Consider the following 21,864-nt stretch of genomic DNA (forward strand, 5'->3'; position numbering starts at 1 on the left):
GTGAAGTGATTTGAGGACACAAATTAAACCGAAATTTTCAAAAAACAACAGCTTTACAGTGGGTGAGTGCTTTGTTTGATATTAACTTCAGCACCCTGCTAATTCACTCTGGCTATTGCGAAGCGCTGTTTCAGAGGGAATTTTGTTTTTGGGCGCATTAGGGCCTGCGCGTCACACACATTTGCTCATTGGCACTTGAGATATGTTTTCTTGGCCCGGTGTGGTCTGAATTTAAAAACATGGCAACCATGTAGCAGATAAGTGCTTTATTTGCTGCTAGCTCTGATATTCTGCTTAGTTTTTTTATAACAACTGTGAAGCACCACTTCTAAGAAACTCTGAGAGACTTCAAGCTTGTGAGCCTACCTGCAACACCAAGCTCAGAGTTTGAAGGTATCCTGCGTGCAGTGCTCAATTTTTTACAATTTAACTTCCCGATCTCTCTGTAATATACCTGGGCTGTGCGCCACATAATTCTGACACTGGCAATTGTGTCATGTTTTGTTGGCCCAGTATAGTCTAAAGCTTGCAGATTAGCAAATTAAAAGTGGAGCTTTTTTTACCGGATGGAGAGGAACCAATCCTTGATCGTCTACTTTATTTTATGTGACTGAGGGATATTGGAGTTCTTCTCTACATTATCTTGACACAGCTTGGACCTTTAATTTGAACTCTCTCCAGTGTGTTATAAAGAAAATACTCTAGTAAATCCTGGACATTGAGAGTCTGATAATTCAAGGAAATAAGACGCATATAACAACTTTTCTGGTTTGTGTTTCTACACTGCTATACTGACTCAACACATTGCTTTGCCATCTTTCTATAAAGCAGAAATCAAAATGTCTACTGCCAAGTATGGAGATAAACACTCTAAACAGCCTCTTTTTGCGGATGTAGTTAAGCAGTCACAAAATTCAGATGCCAACAGCTCTTCCTCTACAACAGACAATTCTCTACAAACTAACATTAAAATGCAAGGGCAAACTATGGACCGCATTCTAAAAGAGATATCAGCAGTCAGTCATAGACTTGAATGCATGGATTCCCATATTTCCTCATTAACAGAAGAAACTAAAACAATACGAGCAGACATTGCAGGATTTCACGCCAAGACAGAGGAGCTTGATCACAGACTAATAAATGTAGAAACTCGCCTAGACTCAATACAAAACAGAGATCAAGAGCTGTTATTTCTACGAAGTAAGACGATAGATTTGGAAGATCGAAGCAGGAGGGATAATGTTCGCTTTTTCGGTTTTCCAGAAAGGATTGAAGGTTCAAATGCTAGAACATTCCTACAAAATATCCTTTCAAAAATTATGAACATCGCTTTTGACCCTCCATTGGAGATACAGCGCGCACATCGAATTGGTCCATTACGCAAGGAATCTGCAACAAACTCACGTCCCCTCATTGCTTGTTTTTTAAGGCATGAGCAGACAAGGCAAATATTACTATCAGCACGTACTCATGGTCCGTTCTCATACAATGGGTATGAAATCCGTATTGCAGCTGATTTTTCCAGAGAAACTAACGAGAGACGCAAGGCCTTCCTTTCATTTAGACCTCAATTACGTCAACTAGACATTAAATATGGTCTGTTCGATCCTGCTCGTTTCCGAATTTCTAAGGATGGAATATCCAAAGACTTTTATAACCCTGAGGATCTCCGTCTATATTTAGACAATTGGAAACCGCAACAAATGGAAACTCAGCAGACCACTCCAGAACTATCACATCACAGTTCTTTTCCTCAAGCATCAAGCAATCCACGACATAATGTCAGCAGTCCTCGACAGAGAGGCAGGGATTTTGAAAGGACTATTCGTAGTCATGAGGACAAGAATGCTGTTCTTCAAAATGTATCCACCTTGACTAAGGCACAACATAGAGATAAATCCCGATCGCCATTACAATCTACTTTGGATGCAGAATGTGGGTGATTCAGTACCTCTCTACAATTTTGATCACCATTAATCTATGCTCATACTTGCATCCTTTTAGATGATTAATCATCCTTAATGAACTCATAACATGAGAGAAACGAAGATGATACCTCGCCTGTGGACAGATGAGTATTAAAATCTACTTAAGACGCAGAATGTGGATGATTTAATGTTTAAATATACTTTTGTTCAGATTTAGCTTTGTCTGCACACCCATTTTCTTTTAGGTGTTAGATCAAATTTAAAGAACTCATGATACAAATGGGGAACAGAAGGTATATTGTCATCAGTTTGTTTAATAATACAGTTATTGTACTGTTCTTTATTGTTATTGCTCTTCCTTTCTTTTTTCTCCATTTTTTTTTCATCACATTTATTATATTAATTATATTGCCTTTAAACATTTGGTCTATCCCTCTCACTGTTTTACACATATTTGATTGACATTCTTGGTACTTATTAATTTACTTTAGGATTGTGACTGTTACAACTCTTCATGCTGACTATCTCAATCTTTTAATTCCTCACATATTACCTATTTATCTACAAGGTTACAACACCCTCTTCCCTTATTTCATCTTTATTTTATTTTTTATTTTCAATTCAATATTCTAATGGTTCAATAATATGTCTCACAATTATACTATGAAGTTATGTTCTTTAATAATACTTTGATATGTCTTCAAATGAATTATAATAATTTTCCTGCTTTTACATTTCACATTCGATACGTGAGCCTTATGATTAATGATAGGTCTATATTGTTTAGTTCTTCTCTTTTATTGATTCCGTAATGTTAGTAATACTGTTTTTAAATCCAAATTTACTGGTATACCTTTTCCCATACATATAGTATATATTCTCTGAATTTATTAATGCTTTTTAAGATTGTTATTATTATACTTTTCAATCAAATAATTAATTTTAATTGTTAGTAGTGTTACTTTTTTATCTCTATGTATTATTTATTTATTTATAAGCATAGTAATCCTCCTTAATTCAAGAGATCATCCATAGCTTTTAATGTTACAATATTACAATATATTGTTATATTTCTTATTCATAATAAGAATATCTGTTATTATATACGTTTTAAGGACATATTTGGATCTAGATTTGTCAACCACTGTTTCACTCTCCTGATGGGGCCCCTCCTCGTGGCAGCAGTCCATTAGTGTTTGGACCCGTGGTTAAAAGTCCTGAGGTCCCTTGTGCCATTTTTTATATTTGGCACTCTTTCCTCCCTACCTCTCCCTTTGTCATTTATACTACATACTATTCTTTCTGTTGAACACACTTCTAGTTATCTCCACACATATATTCTCTCATCATCAAACAGCATTACCCATTTGGTTCATTTATTATTTACCTGATCTTTGTTACGGTCCAAGGTCCTTTCTCTTTTTTTTTTTTTTTTTTTTTCTTCTTCTCTCTTTATCCCTCTTTTTATCCCCTTACCTCTCTTTTCTTTTTCTTCTCCTTTATTTCCCCTCTTCTATTTTCCTTTCCCTCCTTTTTCTTGTTTTTTCCTTTCTTCATATCTTACTTCACTCCTTTCACTTATACAGCACCATTATATCAATTTCTTAATTTACTATATCACATTCTGGCATTTTTATTAAATTCGTATCGCTAATCTTTCCTATTCTTATCTGACATGGCCACTTCACACGATCTCCGAGTAATAACATGGAATGTTCATGGATTGACACATTATATTAAAAGAAAAAAGACACTCTCTTATTTACAGTCCAAACATGTGGATATAGCTCACCTTCAAGAAACCCACCTTGACGCTAAAGAGTCTGAAAAATTAAGAAGAGACTGGGTGGGAAAGGTTATACACAGCAGCATACAGAAGAGAACAGATCCAGATGCGACACCTACCCGCAAATGTGGAGTTGCGATTCTTATCCGTAAATCCTTACCAGTGATAGTCTTGAAATCCTGGATAGATCCAGATGGACGATATGTATTTGCCAAACTTCGCATTGGTGAAACACATATATGTGTTGGCTCAATTTACGCTCCCACGGGGGCAAAACGATCATTTCTCCTTCAACTAAACCGCCTTTTAACTGAAATAGGTGCTTCCCAGTTTCTCATCGGTGGAGATTGGAACCTAGTACGTGATCCAGTCCTTGACAAGACAGGCCCTCTAGATAAGACAAATGCGGCAGATAGAGCTCTAATGAACGATGTGGTGGCAGATAATGGTTTGGTAGACCATTGGCGACTTTCTCACCCGATGGATAAGGACTATACCTTCACTTCCCCTACGCATGGCACGCTCTCTCGTTTGGACTACTTTTTAATCTCCCAGAATGTAGTTCAAATAACACAGGACTCTCAGATACTGGAGGCAGCGATCTCTGATCATTCTCCAGTTCTACTTTCCTTACAAACTGGTTTATCTAAGCCAGGTCGCAAACCCTGGCGTCTAAACATTCAACGTTATAGGATACCCAAAAACAAAATGTTATTACAATCCCATTTTCAAGACTTTATGTCAGTCAATCAAGGGTCCGTTGACTCCAACAGAACTCTTTGGGCGGCGGCAAAAGCTACTATCCGCGGGCAGCTTATGAGAGATGCAGCGCAGTTTAATAAACAAAATGCTAAGAGGCAAAAAGAATTGGAGCAAGATATTGTGTCTTACACTCGATTATATACACTTAATCCAACGATACCACATCGTAAATCACTGGAAAAAGCTCGTATGGCTTTAAATAACCTTTTTACCTCTAAGGCAGAATACGCCTTGCATAGAATGAAAGGGAGACATTATGAGCAGGGGGAAAAAGCGGGAAGATTATTAGCAGCCCAGCTACGTCAGCAGCAAGCAGCTATGGCCATACCGGCCATTAAGTCAATGAACGGTGTTACTCTAACTAAACCCCAAGATATTGTTAACGAATTTGCCCAGTATTATCAGTCTCTTTACACTGCTGAAACTCAACTTGATACTGACAAATTGGATTCTTTTCTTACAAATGTAAACTTACCCTGTTTGTCAGATGAAGGTAGAATCTTATTGGAAGGTGAAATTACCAGGGAAGAAATATCGCATGCAGTTGCTGGCTTGCCATCTCATAAGGCCCCAGGAGAGGATGGCTTTCCTGCAGAGTTTTATCGTTGGGCAGGAGTGCATGTGCTTGACTCTCTTTTACTCGCGTTCCAAGAGGCAGAGGGTGAGGCCTCCTTGGGCCTTATATCTAATAAAGCTATTATTGCTGTGTTACCTAAACCTGGCAAAGACCCTTTATTATGTAGCAGCTATCGACCCATATCGTTATTGAATTGTGACATCAAAATTCTAGCTAGCATTCTGGCCTCTCGCTTGCGTAAGGTTATCCCATCTCTCATACATCATACCCAAGTAGGATTTGTTCCGGGGCGTTCCTCTAGGAACCATCTTCGCACTCTTGCCCACACACTATGGTATGCCAAGAATCTTCCGGATGACGCTTTGGCCTTGTCGCTTGACGCGGAAAAGGCGTTTGATCGAATTGAATGGGATTATCTTTTTAGGGTGTTACAAAAATTCGGCCTGGGAGATCAATTCATAAACAAAATACGCTTGTTGTACAAAAATCCTTCGGCACAGGTAAATTGTGGGGGCTTTATCTCAGATCCATTTTCTATCAATCGAGGTACTCGTCAGGGTTGCCCCCTCTCCCCGTTACTCTTTCTTCTAGCCATGGAACCGTTGGCTGCCTCCTTAAGACAATGTACTTATATTAAGGGCATTTCTCTTCCGACAGGAGAATCCAAAATGTATCTCTACGCAGATGATATTCTCCTTACACTCACAGATCTCTCCATCTCTTTACCATCTGTGTTAATAATAATAGATGACTTCTCCTCCATTTCTGGGTACAAAATTAATTGGAACAAAAGCGAAGCACTGCCCATCTCGAATGGGACCACAATAGCGGCCATTCAAGGTTTTCCTTTTCAATGGAAATCTTCTCATCTCAAGTATTTGGGCATACTAGTGAACAAAGGCCTAGAGAGTATGGTTACGGATAATCTCAATCCCCTCATCGCTCAAATGCAACGTGATTTTGAAAAATGGAAGGCACTGGGTCTCTCAATGTGGGGAAGGGTTCAAGCCGTGAAAATGGTTACTCTTTCCCGTTTTCTTTATGTCCTCGGGATGCTTCCTATTCAAATCCCTTTAACCACGCTACGTTCAATTGATTCTAAGATAAAATCCTTTATATGGAACTCTGCCAAACCCCGTGTCTCAGCTTCAAAACTAAAGGCTCATCGCTCCTATGGAGGAATAGGTCTCCCTCAGTGGAGCATTATGCTTTGGCATTACAGCTTTCTCAAATGTCATATATGCTTTCACATTCATCGGATACACCACAGTGGGTACATCTTGAACGCCACCTTTCATTAACAAACGCAGGTCTTTCTGTTTTATACGGCTCGGAATTTCGTCCCCGAGACTCCACCACTAATCCTATTTTGTCGGCTATGCGTGCTGCTTGGCAAAGGGCACACCGCTTACTGGGCTCACATCCTCGTCTTCATAGAAAAGCCCCATTATGGAATAATTCTGCAATTCGTATTAATAGACAATCAATATCTTGGCCTATTTGGGAAACAGCAGGTGTTTCCACCTTAGATCAACTTTTTTCAAACGGAGATATTAAATCATTTGCCCAACTGCAGGAAGAATTCCATTTGCCTGATATACAAGTCTCAAAATACAACCAGTTACGACAATCCTTACGGCGGAGTCTAGGACCTCCACCATGGCTCTTGCCTGACTCACCAATTGTAACATATCTCCACACTTGGGGTAAGATGAAAGGAGCTACATCTGGCTTTTACCAAACTCTCACTTCGCATCTTTTTTCTCAACCCTTATCGCAAACTTTACGTACTAAATGGCAAACCTTATTGTCAGTCTCTTATACTGATAATGAATGGTCTGACATTCTTAACAATCTCAACAAGGGTGCACGTGAAGCACGATTGAAATTTTGCTTATTCAAGATCTTACATGATTGGCACTGGTCACCAACAAAACTGCATAAAGCTGGCTTGCTTCCCCATTCAAACTGCTGGAGATGTGATAGTACGTCTTGTAACATTTCTCATATCATTTGCGGATGTCCAGTGATCCAACCCTTTTGGAATTATATAGGTAAAACCTTACATTCCACGATGCCTCTACAAACTCCACTTTCGCATGCTACCATTCTTCTGCATGATACACGTCAATCACAATCACTCTCTAAACCACAAGCCCGACTCTTACACACAGCCTTAGCTACAGCCAAAATTTGTATACTACGGCAATGGAAGTCACCTCAACCACCATCACAAGAAATATGGATGGTGGCCATGATTCAAACAGCTTCCTACGAACGTATTATATACAACATACAGGATCAATCTGATCTCTTTCTTCGAGTATGGTCACCTTTTCTAGCTTTAAATACCGATGCTAATATTAATGACCCATCTACACAGTAATTTAATTCTTATCCCTTTTCATTCTCATTCATCATTCATTATTGGTGGTTAATAAATCTTAATACATATTGTGTCTACCTATTTGTTGTTGTTTTTAATAGCTACTCACCAGAACACTTACATATAATTCTGTATCTTTTAATATATATATTTATACATCAAGTGAAATTATTATCCCTTATATTCATCTTTTCTCTATTCTTATTGGTTTTCTAGAGTGTCTTCTTTTCTCAGGAACATATTTATATAGCTTTATATAGCATTATGTCTTATATTTGTGTACATTTTCATTTATCGTTTTCTTTTGTGTTCCCTTCTTTGCCTTCCCTTTCTCTCTCCTCCCCCCCTTCCCGTAATTCCATCTTTTATGGCCTCAATATAAAGTCAAATATTTGTTTTTGCATGGATCTGTTTATGTATTTATTAAATTATATAATATGATTAATTATTCAGAAAGTTTTATTATATGCTTATATATAACAATTTTCTTATATATTTATTGTATGATAATGCAAACAGTTATTATACTATATGTATTCTTTTGTAAATTTCAATAAAAAATTGAACCGCAAATGCAATGAGATTTCTTAATAGATTTCGTGTGTACACTGTAAGTGCAGCCAATACCTCAGTGCAATACAATACAGGATTTGAGAATAAATCGCAAAGGTGCACCTCATGTCTTTTTGCACGGGAACAGCTACTCTCCATTTCATTATCAGCACTTTAACGGAAGTAAAGTTGAGATGACACACTATTCAGAAGTTGGTGCAATCTACAGATATCACTAGTATTCCAGCGATAAGTGCCCCAAAATTTAACACCATGGTGGACTCCATCAAATAACAGTAATAAGAACAAGAAAGAGTCACACAGCAGTTAAGAAAACAACCAAAAACATTATTATTTTTTTTTCCAAACTTTATTTTTTATAATAATAAATATATAAACGATAAACTATTTTCAAACTTTATATTTTTATTAACATAAATATAAACAATAAACTAATAAACAAAATGTAACAACAATAATACAAAACAACAAAGCAGACACTCCTGTGGGAACCACGGTTGTCGACGACAGACCTGGAAAATCAAAAAGATTGTTAAAAAACACAACAACATGGTATTCTTAACAAAATACCACAAGAAACAAATCACAGATATATAAAATGTATACAGCTAACAAAATTTTATAAGTTTAACTTACAAAAGCTGTAAATGTTGCCGCTTTAAAATATTTACCGAATCTGAGGAGATTTTTTTGCAGAAGGCACCACGCCCACAACGTTTTTCATCAGTGGTGAAGACAATTTTAATTTTTTCCAAGGGGCAAACAAAGACCAATGCTACCTTCTTCATTCGCAAGATTTGCCAAAGAGTTCTGTTATGAGGGGATCCTAACAAAAAATACTCGTGCGGCACAGCAAGTATAATGAAACACCTAAGGACCCTTCATCCAAACAATCTTGCACGAGAAGAGTGCAAACAGATGAGAAACACTCCTGTTCTGTATCTGTAAAAAAGAATCACAAATAAATGTATATTAATAACTTTCAAATTTATACTATTCCATTACTGTACAAACACATTTTATATAAAAACTGACTAAGAAACTACAGCCCTGAACCACAAGTGTGACGATTGTTAAAACACTACATGCATATTGCATACTACTTTGAAGCAGTTCATGCCCTAAAGCCTACCTCACTAAAAGACTACATGCTAACTGACTAAATGATTACAGTACTATAAGGAGACACACTGGGTGAGTGACAGGGTGTTTGCTAGAAGAGTATGAATACTAACTAGAGAATTGAAGGTGTGAAAGACAACTGTGTAGGTGATTAGAGGCCTGCATCAATACTGCATAGGCATTTAAAGCAGTCCATGTGCTAAGGCCTGGCTCACTGCATGACTACTTGGGTACTGACTGAATGATTAGAGTACAGCAAGGAGAGTGCCTAGGCGAATTTATAAGTGCTAGGATTTTCGCACAGGAAATGGATTAGTACTTGGTACTGAATGAGTCACTAGAGGAGTGCAAAGGCAGTCACAAGTGCTGGACTGTATGGATACTGACTAGGAAATTGAAAGTGTGAAAGACAAGTGTCTAGGTGGTTAGAAGACTGCATGCATAGTGCATAGGGGTTTGAAGCAGTCCATGTGCTAAGGCCTGGCTCAGTGTATGAATACTTAGGCACTGACTGAATGATTAGAGTACTGCAAAGATAGTATCTTGGTGAATTTATAAGTGTTTGGGTTTTAGCACAGTGAATGGATTAGTTCATGGTGCTGAATGGGTCACTAGAGGACTGCAAATGGAGTGACAAGGTATTTCCTGGAAGTGTATGGATACTGACTAGGGGATTGAAGGTGATAAAGACAATTGTGTAGGTGGTTAGAGGACTGCATGCATAGTGGATAAGGGTTTGAAGCAGTCCATATACTAAGGCCTGGGTCACTGGATGAGTACTTGGGTACTGACTGAATGATTAGAGTACTGCAAGGAGAGTGCCTGGGTGAATTTATTAGGGTTTGGCGCAGTGAATGGATTAGTACAAGATGCTGAATGGGTCACTAGAGGAGTGCAAATGGAGTGACAGGGTGTTTGCTGGAAGTGAACGGATACTGACTGGGGAATTGAAGGTGTGAAAGACAAGTGTGTAGGTGCTTAGAGGACTGCATGCATAGTGGATAGGGGTTTGAAGAAGTCCTTATGCTAAGACCTGGCTCTGTGCATGAATACTTAGGCAGTGACTGAATCATTAGAGTACTGGAAAGAGAGTGTCTTGGTGAATTTATAAGTGTTTGGGTTTTGGCACAGTGAATGGATTAGTACATGCTGTTGAATGGGTCTCTAGAAGACTGCAAAGGAAGTGACAGGATATTTCCTGGAAATGTATGGATACTGACTAGGGAATTGAAGGTGTAAAAGACAAGTGTATAGTATGTTAGAACACTACATGCATACTGTATAAACATTTGAAGCACTCTATTTGGTACTTAGAAACAGACTAAATAATCAGACTACTTCTAGGACAGTGCTTAGATAAAACTTTTAAATTTTCAGTTCTGCCACAGGGAACAGAATAGTACATGGTACTGCACCTTAGTGTCAAACCCTGACTTATTTTATCAATGCATAAGCAAAGACTAGCTTCTAATGCTACTAAAACTTGACAACATGAGAGGTTTTAAATTAATTATCTGTCAGCAAATACACGATGTTACCAAATGCCTCTCTAACAGTGGTTCTCAAATGCACACAGACTCACAGTGTGATTCTAGACAAGCACCACTATCCCTAGGAGTTTACCAAAACTCATTCACTACAGTGGAAGTGGTAAGCGAACTGCACACAATCTTCATATTTCAGGACTGCACTTTTATGTCAAAGCCTGACACATATAATCAAAGCATAAGCAAAGACTGGCTTCTAATGCTACTAAAACTTCACCACAATATCACCGGTTTTAAAACAGGTATATGTCAGCAAATACATGATGTTACCAAATGCTTCTCTCACAATCCTTACCCAAATGCACACAGACTCACAGTGTGATTTTAGACAAGCAACACTATCCTAGGAGTTTACCAAAACTCATTCACTACTCTGGAAGAGTTAATGGTACTGCACACAATCTACATATTTAAGTACACCACATCAGTGTCAAAGCATGACTCATTTAATCAACGCATAAGCAAAGACTGGATTCTAATCCTACTAAAACTTCACAACATGACACGTTTTAAAACAGTTATCTATCAGCAAATACATGATGTTACCAAATGCTTCTCTCACAGTGATCCCAAATACACACTAACTCACAGTGTGATTCTAGACAAGTACCACTATCCCCATGAGTTTACAAAACTCATTCACTACAGTGCAAGTGGTAAGGGAACTGCACACAATCTACATATTTCACAACTGCAATTTACTGTCAATGCCTGACTCATATAATGAAAGCATAAGCCATAACTGTCTTCTAATGCTACTAAAACTTGACAACATAACATGTTTTACAACACTTATCTGTCAGCAAATACACGATGTTACCAAACACTTCTCTCACAGTGGTTCCCAAATGCACACAGACTCACAGTGTGATTCTAGACAAACAACACTATCCCTAGGAGTTTACCAAAACTCATTCACTACAGTGGAAGTGCTAAAGGAACTGCATACAATCTACATATTTCACAACTACACTTTAATGTCAATGCCTGGCTAATTTAATCAACGCATAAGCAAAGACTGGCTTCTAATGCTACTAAAACTTGACAACATGACAAGTTTTAAAACAGTTATCTGTCAGTAAATACACAATGTTACCAAATGCTTCTCTCACAATCCTTACCCAAATGCACACAGACTCACAGTGTGATTTTAGACAATCAACACTATCCTAGGACTTTACCAAAACTCATCCACTACTGTGGAAGGGGTAAGGGGACTGCACACAATCTACATATTTAAGTACAGCACATCAGTGTCAAGGCATGACTCATTTAATCAACATATAAGCAAAGACTGGATTCTAATGCTACTAAAACTTCACAACATGACAGATTTTAAAACAGTTATCTGTCAACAAATACATGATGTTACCACATGATTCTCTCACACTGATCCCAAATACACACTAACTCACAGTGTGATTCTAGACAAGCACCACTATCCCTATGAGTTTACCAAAACTCATTCACTACTCTGGAAGAGTTAATGGTACTGCACACAATCTACATATTTAGGTACACCACATCAGTGTCAAAGCATGACTCATTTAATCAACGCATAAGCAAAGACTGGATTCTAATCCCACTAAAACTTCACAACATGACAGGTTTTAAAACAGTTATCTGTCAGCAAATACACGATGTTACCAAATGCTTCTCTCACAGTGATCCCAAATACACACTAACTCACAGTGTGATTCTAGACAAGCACCACTATCCCTATGAGTTTACCAAAACTCATTCACTACAGTGCAAGTGGTAAGGGAACTGCACACAATCTACATATTTCAGAACTGCAATTTACTGTCAATGCCTGACTCATATAATGAAAGCATAAGCCATAACTGTCTTCTAATGCTAGTAAAACTTGACAACATGACATGTTTTACAACACTTATCTGTCAGCAAATACACGATGTTACCAAACACTTCTCTCACAGTGGTTCCCAAATGCACACAGACTCACAGTGTGATTCTAGACAAACAACACTATCCCTAGGAGTTTACCAAAACTCATTCACTACAGTGGAAGTGGTAAAGGAACTGCACACAATCTACATATTTCACGACTACACTTTAATGTCAATGCCTGACTAATTTAATCAACACATAAGCAAAGACTGGCTTCTAATGCTACTAAAACTTGACAACATGACAGGTTTTAAAACAGTTATCTGTCAGTAAATACACGATGTTACCAAATGCTTCTCTCACAATCCTTACCCAAATGCACACAGACTCACAGTGTGATTTTAGACAATCAACACTATCCTAGGACTTTACCAAAACTCATTCACTACTGTGGAAGGGGTAAGGGGACTGCACACAATCTACATATTTAAGTACAGCACATCAGTGTCAAAGCATGACTCATTTAATCAACATATAAGCAAAGACTGGATTCTAATGCTACTAAAACTTCACAACATGACAGATTTTAAAACAGTTATCTGTCAGCAAATACATGATGTTACCAAATGCTTCTCTCACAGTGATCCCAAATACACACTAACTCACAGTGTGATTCTAGACAAGCACCACTATCCCCATGAGTTTACCAAAACTCATTCACTACAGTGCAAGTGGTAAGGGAACTGCACACAGTCTACATATTTCACGACTGCAATTTACTGTCAATGCCTGACTCATTTAATGAAAGCATAAGCCATAACTGTCTTCTAATGCTACTAAAACTTGACAACCTGACTGGTTTTAAAACAGTTATCTATCAGCAAATACACGATGTTACCAAATGCTTCTCTCACAGTGGTTCCCAAATGCACACAGACTCACTGTGTGATTCTAGACAAACAACACTATCCCTTGCACTATATCAAAACACATTTCTTCATCTAGAAGTAGTACTACATTTTAGTATAGAAACATAACATAACTCATTTCACAAATTCATCAACAATGACTGGTTTCTAATTCTACCAAAATATAAAAACTGCACAGTTATCTGTCTACAAACACATGAAAAACACAACTGCCTATCACAGAATGGTTTCTACATGCACACACATTGTAGAGAAAAAAAGTACTCCCTACACTTTAGCAGGAAAAATACATTAGTCTGATTAAAATCAAAATAGTCTACATACATCCCCTCACAATTAAATACCTATCTTTCAAGTTCTTTTGTAGATTAAGGAGTATATCAATCACTCACCATATTTTCTTTTACAGAATCTCTGCACTGTGCACCTCTCAGCAAAAGCAAAGAATGAAAAAGTTTCCCTTTCATTTTCCACACATATACATGTAAACATCAAATCACAATCCTTTGTACATAAACTTAAAAGCAAACACACATTTCTATTGGTTAAACATTTCAACCCTTTCCAACTGAAATACATTTCAACCCTTCCCCCAATCTGCGTTCTGCCTGTTACCATAGAAACAGCTCATGGAACACTGCACTGAGCTCACAGGTCACAAGTTCAGCACACAATGTTCCTACACAAGGCAGGAAGTGTGCTTGACTTTTCAACATATCAGCTTATCATATATAATGTTCCTTACAATCTGTTTTTGTTAACCAATAACAATCATACCTTTAAAAAACAAAAATATACACCCTACCTTTCAGTGTAGAAAGTTGTTATACAACCAATGATTTCTTGTCGGTTTTCAAAAAACGTTGCCGTGGATCCGCGCACCCACCGCGAGAGAATCCGTGCATCCAACGCGATAGGATGCGCGCACCGTGCGCGCATTTCGCCGCTTTTTTTTTTTTTAAAAAGGGGGCCACAGGGAGTCCTTCTGGGACCCCCTAAGCAGATCTAGAGGGTCAGAGTAGTTCCACTCTGCCCCCTTTATATCTTTTACACACTTATTCCCCTTCCATCTTCAGCCTCGCTTCTACCGAGGCAGAAAATGGCCGCCAACAGTTCCTGGTTTCGAATGTAGAGAGACGCTCGACAGCCAATTAGCATTCAGCGCGCGATCGGGAGGGTGCGCGCTCGGTTCGGGGAGGGTGCGCTTACGGTGCGGGTACGGTCCGCGGATCCTCCGCGGCCATAGATATCACTAACTTTTTTACCCTAATTTTCTCAGGAACTACTGAACAGATTCACACCAAATATGCAAAAGGCACGAGTCCGAACTGAGGACTACCTCTTTGCCAAATTTGGTGTCATTCCGTTCAGCGGTTCGGGCTGTAGCTGTGACAACAGATCCTATGATAAATTGCATGGGGAAAACGTGTTTTGGGACCTCCCTTTTTTCTCACCCCCCGCTTCACGGATCACCGCAAAACTTTCAGGGTAGGAGCGGAGCGGAGCTGGCCAAAAGTTTGGAGAATTTCACGATGATTCGTCAATCGGCGCCAAAGATATTCCCAATAGAATGTTGCGGATTTCCTATGGAAAATAGGTCCTAACTATAACTATCTACTGGCATCCGCCAGTAGATAATATATATATATATATATATATATATATTCACTGAAAAAACCATAGGTTTCACACACGTTATAGTTAGGAATTAGCATTTAAAAAACCTTGCAAATTCACAGAAAAAACCATAGGTTTCACACACGTTATAGTTAGGAATTAGCATTTAAAAAACCTTACAAATTCACTGAAAAAACCATAGGTTTCACAGATGTTATAGTTAGCTGGACATTTCACTCGTACAACACCATTGAAATTCCCCCGTTATAGTTAGTTCAGCTAACTATAACTCGCGCGCCCGCAATCCACTGCTGATGACGTCACATATTACATCACTCATGACATGGTCAGTGACATCACTCATGACATCACTGATGACATCTCAAATGACATCACTGATGACATCACTGATGACATCATCTATTGAGTATGTGTTTCTGAACAATTTTAATATGTTTAATATATATAGGGAAAGGCCTGTTGAAGAATAAGTGGGTGTACAAGTGTGTAAATGGATGATTTTCTGTGGTGCGTAACTGACTCTATAAGTGAGTCATTAAATGTATCTTACTGCAGACTACTAACTAAACTGTGTAAATGTCTGTATGTGTCTGTATGTTGGTGTATAAGTGGCTGCATGGTTTTGTGAATAGCTATATGAGTGTCTATATGAGTTATTGATTGCTTGTCTGAGTATCTGTATGGGTTCCTGAGTGTTTGTGTGGGTAGGGTGTGTGTGACTCTATGAATAGATGTGTGAGTGGGTGATTCTATGGGTGCATGGTTTTAAGAGTGCATCTGTGATGGACTGTATGTTTGAGTGAGTGTATGTATGGGTGTGTTAGGGTTTGAATGTATATCTCAGTGGTACATTTGTGACTAACTACATATGTGAAAGGCAGTATATATGCGTGTAAGAGTATATAGGTGGGTAGATGTGAGAGTGTGTGATTGTGACAGTGACTGAATGGATGATTGTGTGCTTGTATCAATGATTCTATAAGAGTGTAAGAATGTGATACTATTTTTATGAGTAAGTGAACTTGAGTGTGTTTAACTGTATAGGTGAGTAAATTGGACTGTGTTTAATCACTTGCACGACTGACTAGGTGTGTAAGTACCTCAATGGATGATTGGCGGTGTGTGAGTGTCTATATAGGTGTATACATGCATATGATAGTCTTGTACGGAGTGACTGTAAGTATGAGTGACTGTACAGGTGAATGAGTGGAGGTGTATGTAGACCTAACAGTTAATAAGTGGATATGTAGTTATTGGTATTGGAGTATGTATGGTTTTGAGAATGGAACTCTGAAATTTTGAGTCGGTGTATCAAAGGTTATATTAGGGTGTGAGAAGATGCACTAATTTATCACATGGATGATGTCATCAGTGATGTCATGAGTGATGTCATTTGAGATGTCATGAGTGATGTCATGAGTGATGTCACTGACCATGTCATGAGTGATGTAATATGTGACGTCATCAGCAGTGGATTGCGGGCGCGCAAGTTATAGTTAGCTGAACTAACTATAACGGGGGAATTTCAATGGTTTTGTACGAGTGAAATGTCCAGCTAACTATAACATGTGTGAAACCTATGGTTTTTCAGTGAATTTGTAAGGTTTTTTAAATGCTAATTCCTAACTATAACGTGTGTGAAACCTATGTTTTTTTCAGTGAATTTGCAAGGTTTTTTAAATGCTAATTTATGAATGTTTTATTATATTTTTTATTTATTTATTTTACAATATGCTACCTATGTATATAATTATAGATTTACTGTATCCTGCAATATGGAATGGCTCAGCTTTTTACATTTTTTTTTAGATATAGTTGAACAGCATAGTTAATATCTTCCATAAACCTCTAAACACTTTTTTTTTTTTAAGGGTTTTTGACCGTGTGTGCACCGTACCGTACGCGTACTGTATGGTACGCATACGGTGTGCGCACGTGGCTTGCATGCATACGTGCTCCGTGTGCGCATGCGTACATGATTTACGTGCGCATGTGTACTTCGTGCGTGATGCGTACGCGCGTGCTCCATTCGCGCATGCGCGCGTGCTCCGTACACACGTGCTCCGTAGGCGCATGCGCGCGTGCTTCGTACGCGCGTGCTCCGTACGCGCATGCGTGCTTGTACCGTGCATGCACCGTACGCGTACGGTGCGCGCACGGCAAGTCATGTGATCAAGAAACAACACTTTCATTGGTTTATAGTAATTTCAGTTCCAGAAACTTCCAACACCACACCCACTCCCCTCATTATTACTTCTGATTCCCTCGGAGAAGGAACTGAGCAGCTTTTCTAGTACTTCAGTACTTCAAAATGGCAGAGCAGCAGTCATCTTCTGGGAGTGAGCAGGAGACCCTTGTGAGACAGAGACAGAGGAAACAGAAAGACTCTTTTATATATCAATTTTTTACATTTCCACTGGGGCAGAAGAAAGTGAATGCTCCCAAAGTCACCTGCACTCTTTGTGATCGTGTCTTATCAAGAGGAGATCCTAAAAAGAAATACTCTTTTAGTATCTTCACTATGATCAGGCACGTTAGAGATGTACATCCTGTGGCTCATGCTCGAGCTGCTAGAGAAAACCCCCCAGCAGCTCAGCCGAGCACATCTGCAGCAGCTCAGCCGAGCACATCATCGGCAGCTCAGCAGAGCACTTCATCTGCGGCGTCAGCTTCACCTTCTTCGGTTCCTCTGGATATACACCCTCTGTTTGAGAGGGTGCATATGCGGTGCAACTTGTGTCATGCTCTTATCTGTTATGCGGACACCAGCATTCCGCTAATAGAGAGGAAGATACAGCAGCACACGTGTGACACCCTATAATTTTTGCCATGTCTTTTTTTTCCTCTGTCCCTCAATTAACACAACGGCTCTTTTTAGAGCCACCTAACATCTAAACACGTAATTTTTTTTTTTAATTCTATTTTTTTCGTTTTTTTCCCCGCCGTGTGCGCACCGTGCGAGCACGCTACGCGCACCCCGCGATTTTTTTATAAACAATAAAATGTTTTTTTCACCCTTCATGGTCCTTCAGGGACCTCCTGACAAAAGCTAGGGGGTCAGGAACTCTGTACCCTACCCCCTTTTCACGTTCTCCACCTTTCTTTTAAATGGAAACACACATTTCTTTTTTTTGCATATTTTAACCCTTTCCAAATGATTTCTACCCCCAACATGACTTCTGCCTGCTAGCATAGCATTAGAACATGGAACACTGGTGTGTGCAGAGACGTCAGAAGTTCAGCACATAATGTTTCTAATCCAAAGAGCAAGATTGCTTAACTTTTCAAACCTAACAGCAAATCCAAAGTAATGTTCTGTGGGAACACATTTTTCTGGACCAATACAAAACATGCTTTTAAAAATTTAAACATACAGCATAGTTTTTATTGTAAAATGGTCTGAAACAGCCAATGAGTTCTTTTTATTAAAAAAAAAAGTATATAAGCCTCCATTTTACAACTACCTTTCTTTTAATTTTGTCATTCTACTGAAAGACATCTTCAGAGTGCATCCAGGTCTCCGCCTCACTCCCTCAAATACACTGCTGTTCTACCATTTTCAAGTAAAATTGATTGCTGCTCACCTCCTTGTCCCAGGTAATAAGAAGATATAGTGAGGGGAGTGGCTATGGTGTATGAAGATTCTGGAAGAGAAACTACTATGAACCAATGCTTCTGAGTGCATCCAGATGTCCTCCTCACTCCCTGAAGTAGATTGCTCTTCTGCCATTTACAACTAAAATTGATACCTGTTCTGCTCCTTGTCCCACGAAATAAGAAGAAATAGTGAGGGGATTGGCAAGGCATTTATAGAGTAGACGGTGTACATTTCACAGATGAAGGGAACAGAGTCTTCCTCTTGATCTTTAGACTCTGCATCGATACTTACTTATAGGTACCAAAAAACACTAAATTAACACAATGGCTCTTTTTAGAGCCAACCAACATCCAAACACTTAAACTTTATTTTTAATTCTATTTTTTATACGATTTTTTTGTCGCATCTCTATGCTTCCCCTGCGCAGGCGTACAAACTGCAGCCATGCACCGGCGCAGGCTCCCTTGCACCATGGTTCAAGGATGACTGCGTGGTGGGGAGATTGTTCTTGTGCAGGAAGGGACACAAAAGAGGCTTTTTACGCTTTCAATGCGTGCTGTAGAATGGAGGACGCACTAAAAGAGGAAAAAACGAGGAGAAACAAAAACATTTCTCCTTGTTGTGCCTCGCTACGCCACCTCTAGGGTCGCGTAGCATTCACACGCATCTCCAGAGTTACGATTTCTCGTAAACCTGGAGATGTATCTAGTTCTTTGAGTGTTGCGTGGGAACACCCACAACAACACCCATGGAACGCCCCTTCAACGCACAGTGCTGCGTGTGAAGTGGCTGTATTTATGTGGAAAGGAAAAGTCACGCAGGGTGGCTTTTCCTCTCCTTGTAAATATGGAGGAGCTCCCTGCGCCACCAGTACGTTATGAAAAGTGACATAGTGGTGGCGCAGGGTCCTTGTTAATTTTCCCCAGAGATGTTAAGCAAATTAAGGGTAAGACAGACAAAGGGAGAGAGACAGAAACAGAGACAGAGAGCGAGGAACTGAGAAGGAGTAAGGCAGTTAGAATGACTGAGACACATGGAGACAGGGAGAGATACATGGTTGAAAAAGTAGTGATGGAGGCAGTAAACCTAGGGAAGTAGTATAAAAGGAGTGAGGGAGTTACGAAAGAGCAGTAAAGGAAGAAGAGAGAGAGAAGGGGAATGAGAAAAGCAGAGTGAGGAGAAGTGAAGAAAAGGGAGCATGAAAGTGAAGGGGTGAGAAATACAGATATTTAAAACTTACCTGACCAACAAAATAACTTAATTATAAATAAATGTTTTTTTTAATTGTTAGAAAAAAGGATTACATTTCCTAAATTTTCTTTCTCGATCTGAAAAAAAAGAAAAAAAGTAGTAATATTTAACAATACATTTTAGAATACAGTACACATATTTTCATATTTAACAAAGTAATTTTTTGCCCTTTTTTGCTGTTTTCAGAATATATTGAATTTCACGGCAAATTGTGAAATCAATTGCATTCATCACTTAACAGTGGGCCAAAAAATTAACAATCTGAAAGGTTGTTTAAAAAAAGCCCTGAATCTCTACTCAGTAAAACATACCTTGATAGAAATGTAACATATATATTTAAAAATATCATCTGAGAACAATAACTATTTGCAATAAATAACGTCTGTAAATTTTGTTGCTTAAGCTCATACACCAAAATAATATCTGTCAAAGAAGTCCACAATAGAAACAGTTACCTTTCCATGAGGCCAAATGGTAATTTTTTCATTCTTTTTTGGTGAAATATCCAATGGTAATCCTATAAAATCGAAATAATGGTTTCTTCAGATGCTGCAATTTGTATCTAAAATTTTGGTTTTAGAAAAATTAAGTAGGAATTTGGTAATTCTGCAGGCAAACGTTGCTTGAAAATCAATTGTGAATCATTACACAGTGTCCAGCCTTTTTCACATTGTAGATAAACTGTGTAATGACCAGAAGTTATAGAAGGTCCATTATGGAAAATTATTGCAACTGCAACAAAAGTTTTTCCTGATATTGATAATTGATTTCCTGTAAACTTCTTTATTAAAGTGTCCAATTTTGTTCCATCAGCTCTACAACGTTGCATCATTAAAATGACATACTGTCCATATGTCTTTAAAAATAACGTTGATAACATTTCTGATTTACATTGAGAACATTCCATGTTGTGATTTGCATCTTTAACTAATTTACTAAAAGTCACTGATTTACTCTCTGGTAATGTTAAACATATGAACCTTTCAGAATCAACATTAGAGCTGCATGTGTTCAAACAGTTTTCACAACTATGTTCCCATTTATAAGAGAGACCAAACATATTTTCTATTTCTACCCCTTCATCTTCCAGTACCATAAGCATATACATTAAGAATTCCTGTGCATCTTGCTGGACATTTTGAGTAAACTGTGTACATCCTGAACATACATCTAAAAGATTTCTAACATCAGAAGCACTTTCTATTTTAGTTTTATCATTACTCAGCTTCTCATAAAGAAAACTCAGCAGAGAACAGAATCTTTTTTCATGATTTAGTATTATCTGCTCTTGCAAACTTTCAAGATAAAATACAACATTCAGCACTACATTAGCGTAGCAGTTGACACCAGAGCTATTTTCAAAATGACAACCAACAACCTCTTCAACATTGTCCTTTTTCTTTTTGCTTGCAATCACATCACTCTCCTTTTGTTTTCTCTTCTGTACATCCTCATTACAGATATTCTCAATTCTCCTTTTCTGACAAACAACACGTTTTTCAAACACAGGATACTGACCTAAATGAGGAGCATAGCTTCTTCTTAATCTATTATATTCCTTTACACAGTTTGCAACAGCACTAACTTTTGACTCATCAAAGTCTATCATGAATAAACCAGATATTTTTTTCACGCGTGACAAAGCAACATATGCCATACCTTCTTTAAACACACTAGATCCAATGTTTACAAAAGCACTATCTACAGTTAATCCTTGAGATTTGTGAATAGTTACAGCATATGCTAGAGAAAACGGAAACTGCTTCCTACGTACATATAAGTCTTTCACAAGCAAGAAACGAACTGAACAATGACTAATGTCTTTAACCTCTTCAATCTGATCAAATTTTATTTTTAAAAATTCAATTCCATCTTTTTTCTGGTAATTAACAAAACCCACAACTTTACCCATAGCT

General features: G+C 38.3%; 1 pseudogene; it reads right to left on the reverse strand.

The window, feature by feature from the left end:
* Positions 1–2,008: 2,008 nt before the first annotated feature.
* The window catches only part of LOC146870138 (uncharacterized), a 623,247-nt pseudogene continuing 603,391 nt past the window's right edge, over positions 2,009–21,864 (reverse strand).

This window comes from Triturus cristatus, chromosome 1_1 (genome assembly GCF_964204655.1).
Source record: "Triturus cristatus chromosome 1_1, aTriCri1.1, whole genome shotgun sequence".
NCBI classification, from domain to species: Eukaryota; Metazoa; Chordata; class Amphibia; order Caudata; family Salamandridae; genus Triturus; species Triturus cristatus.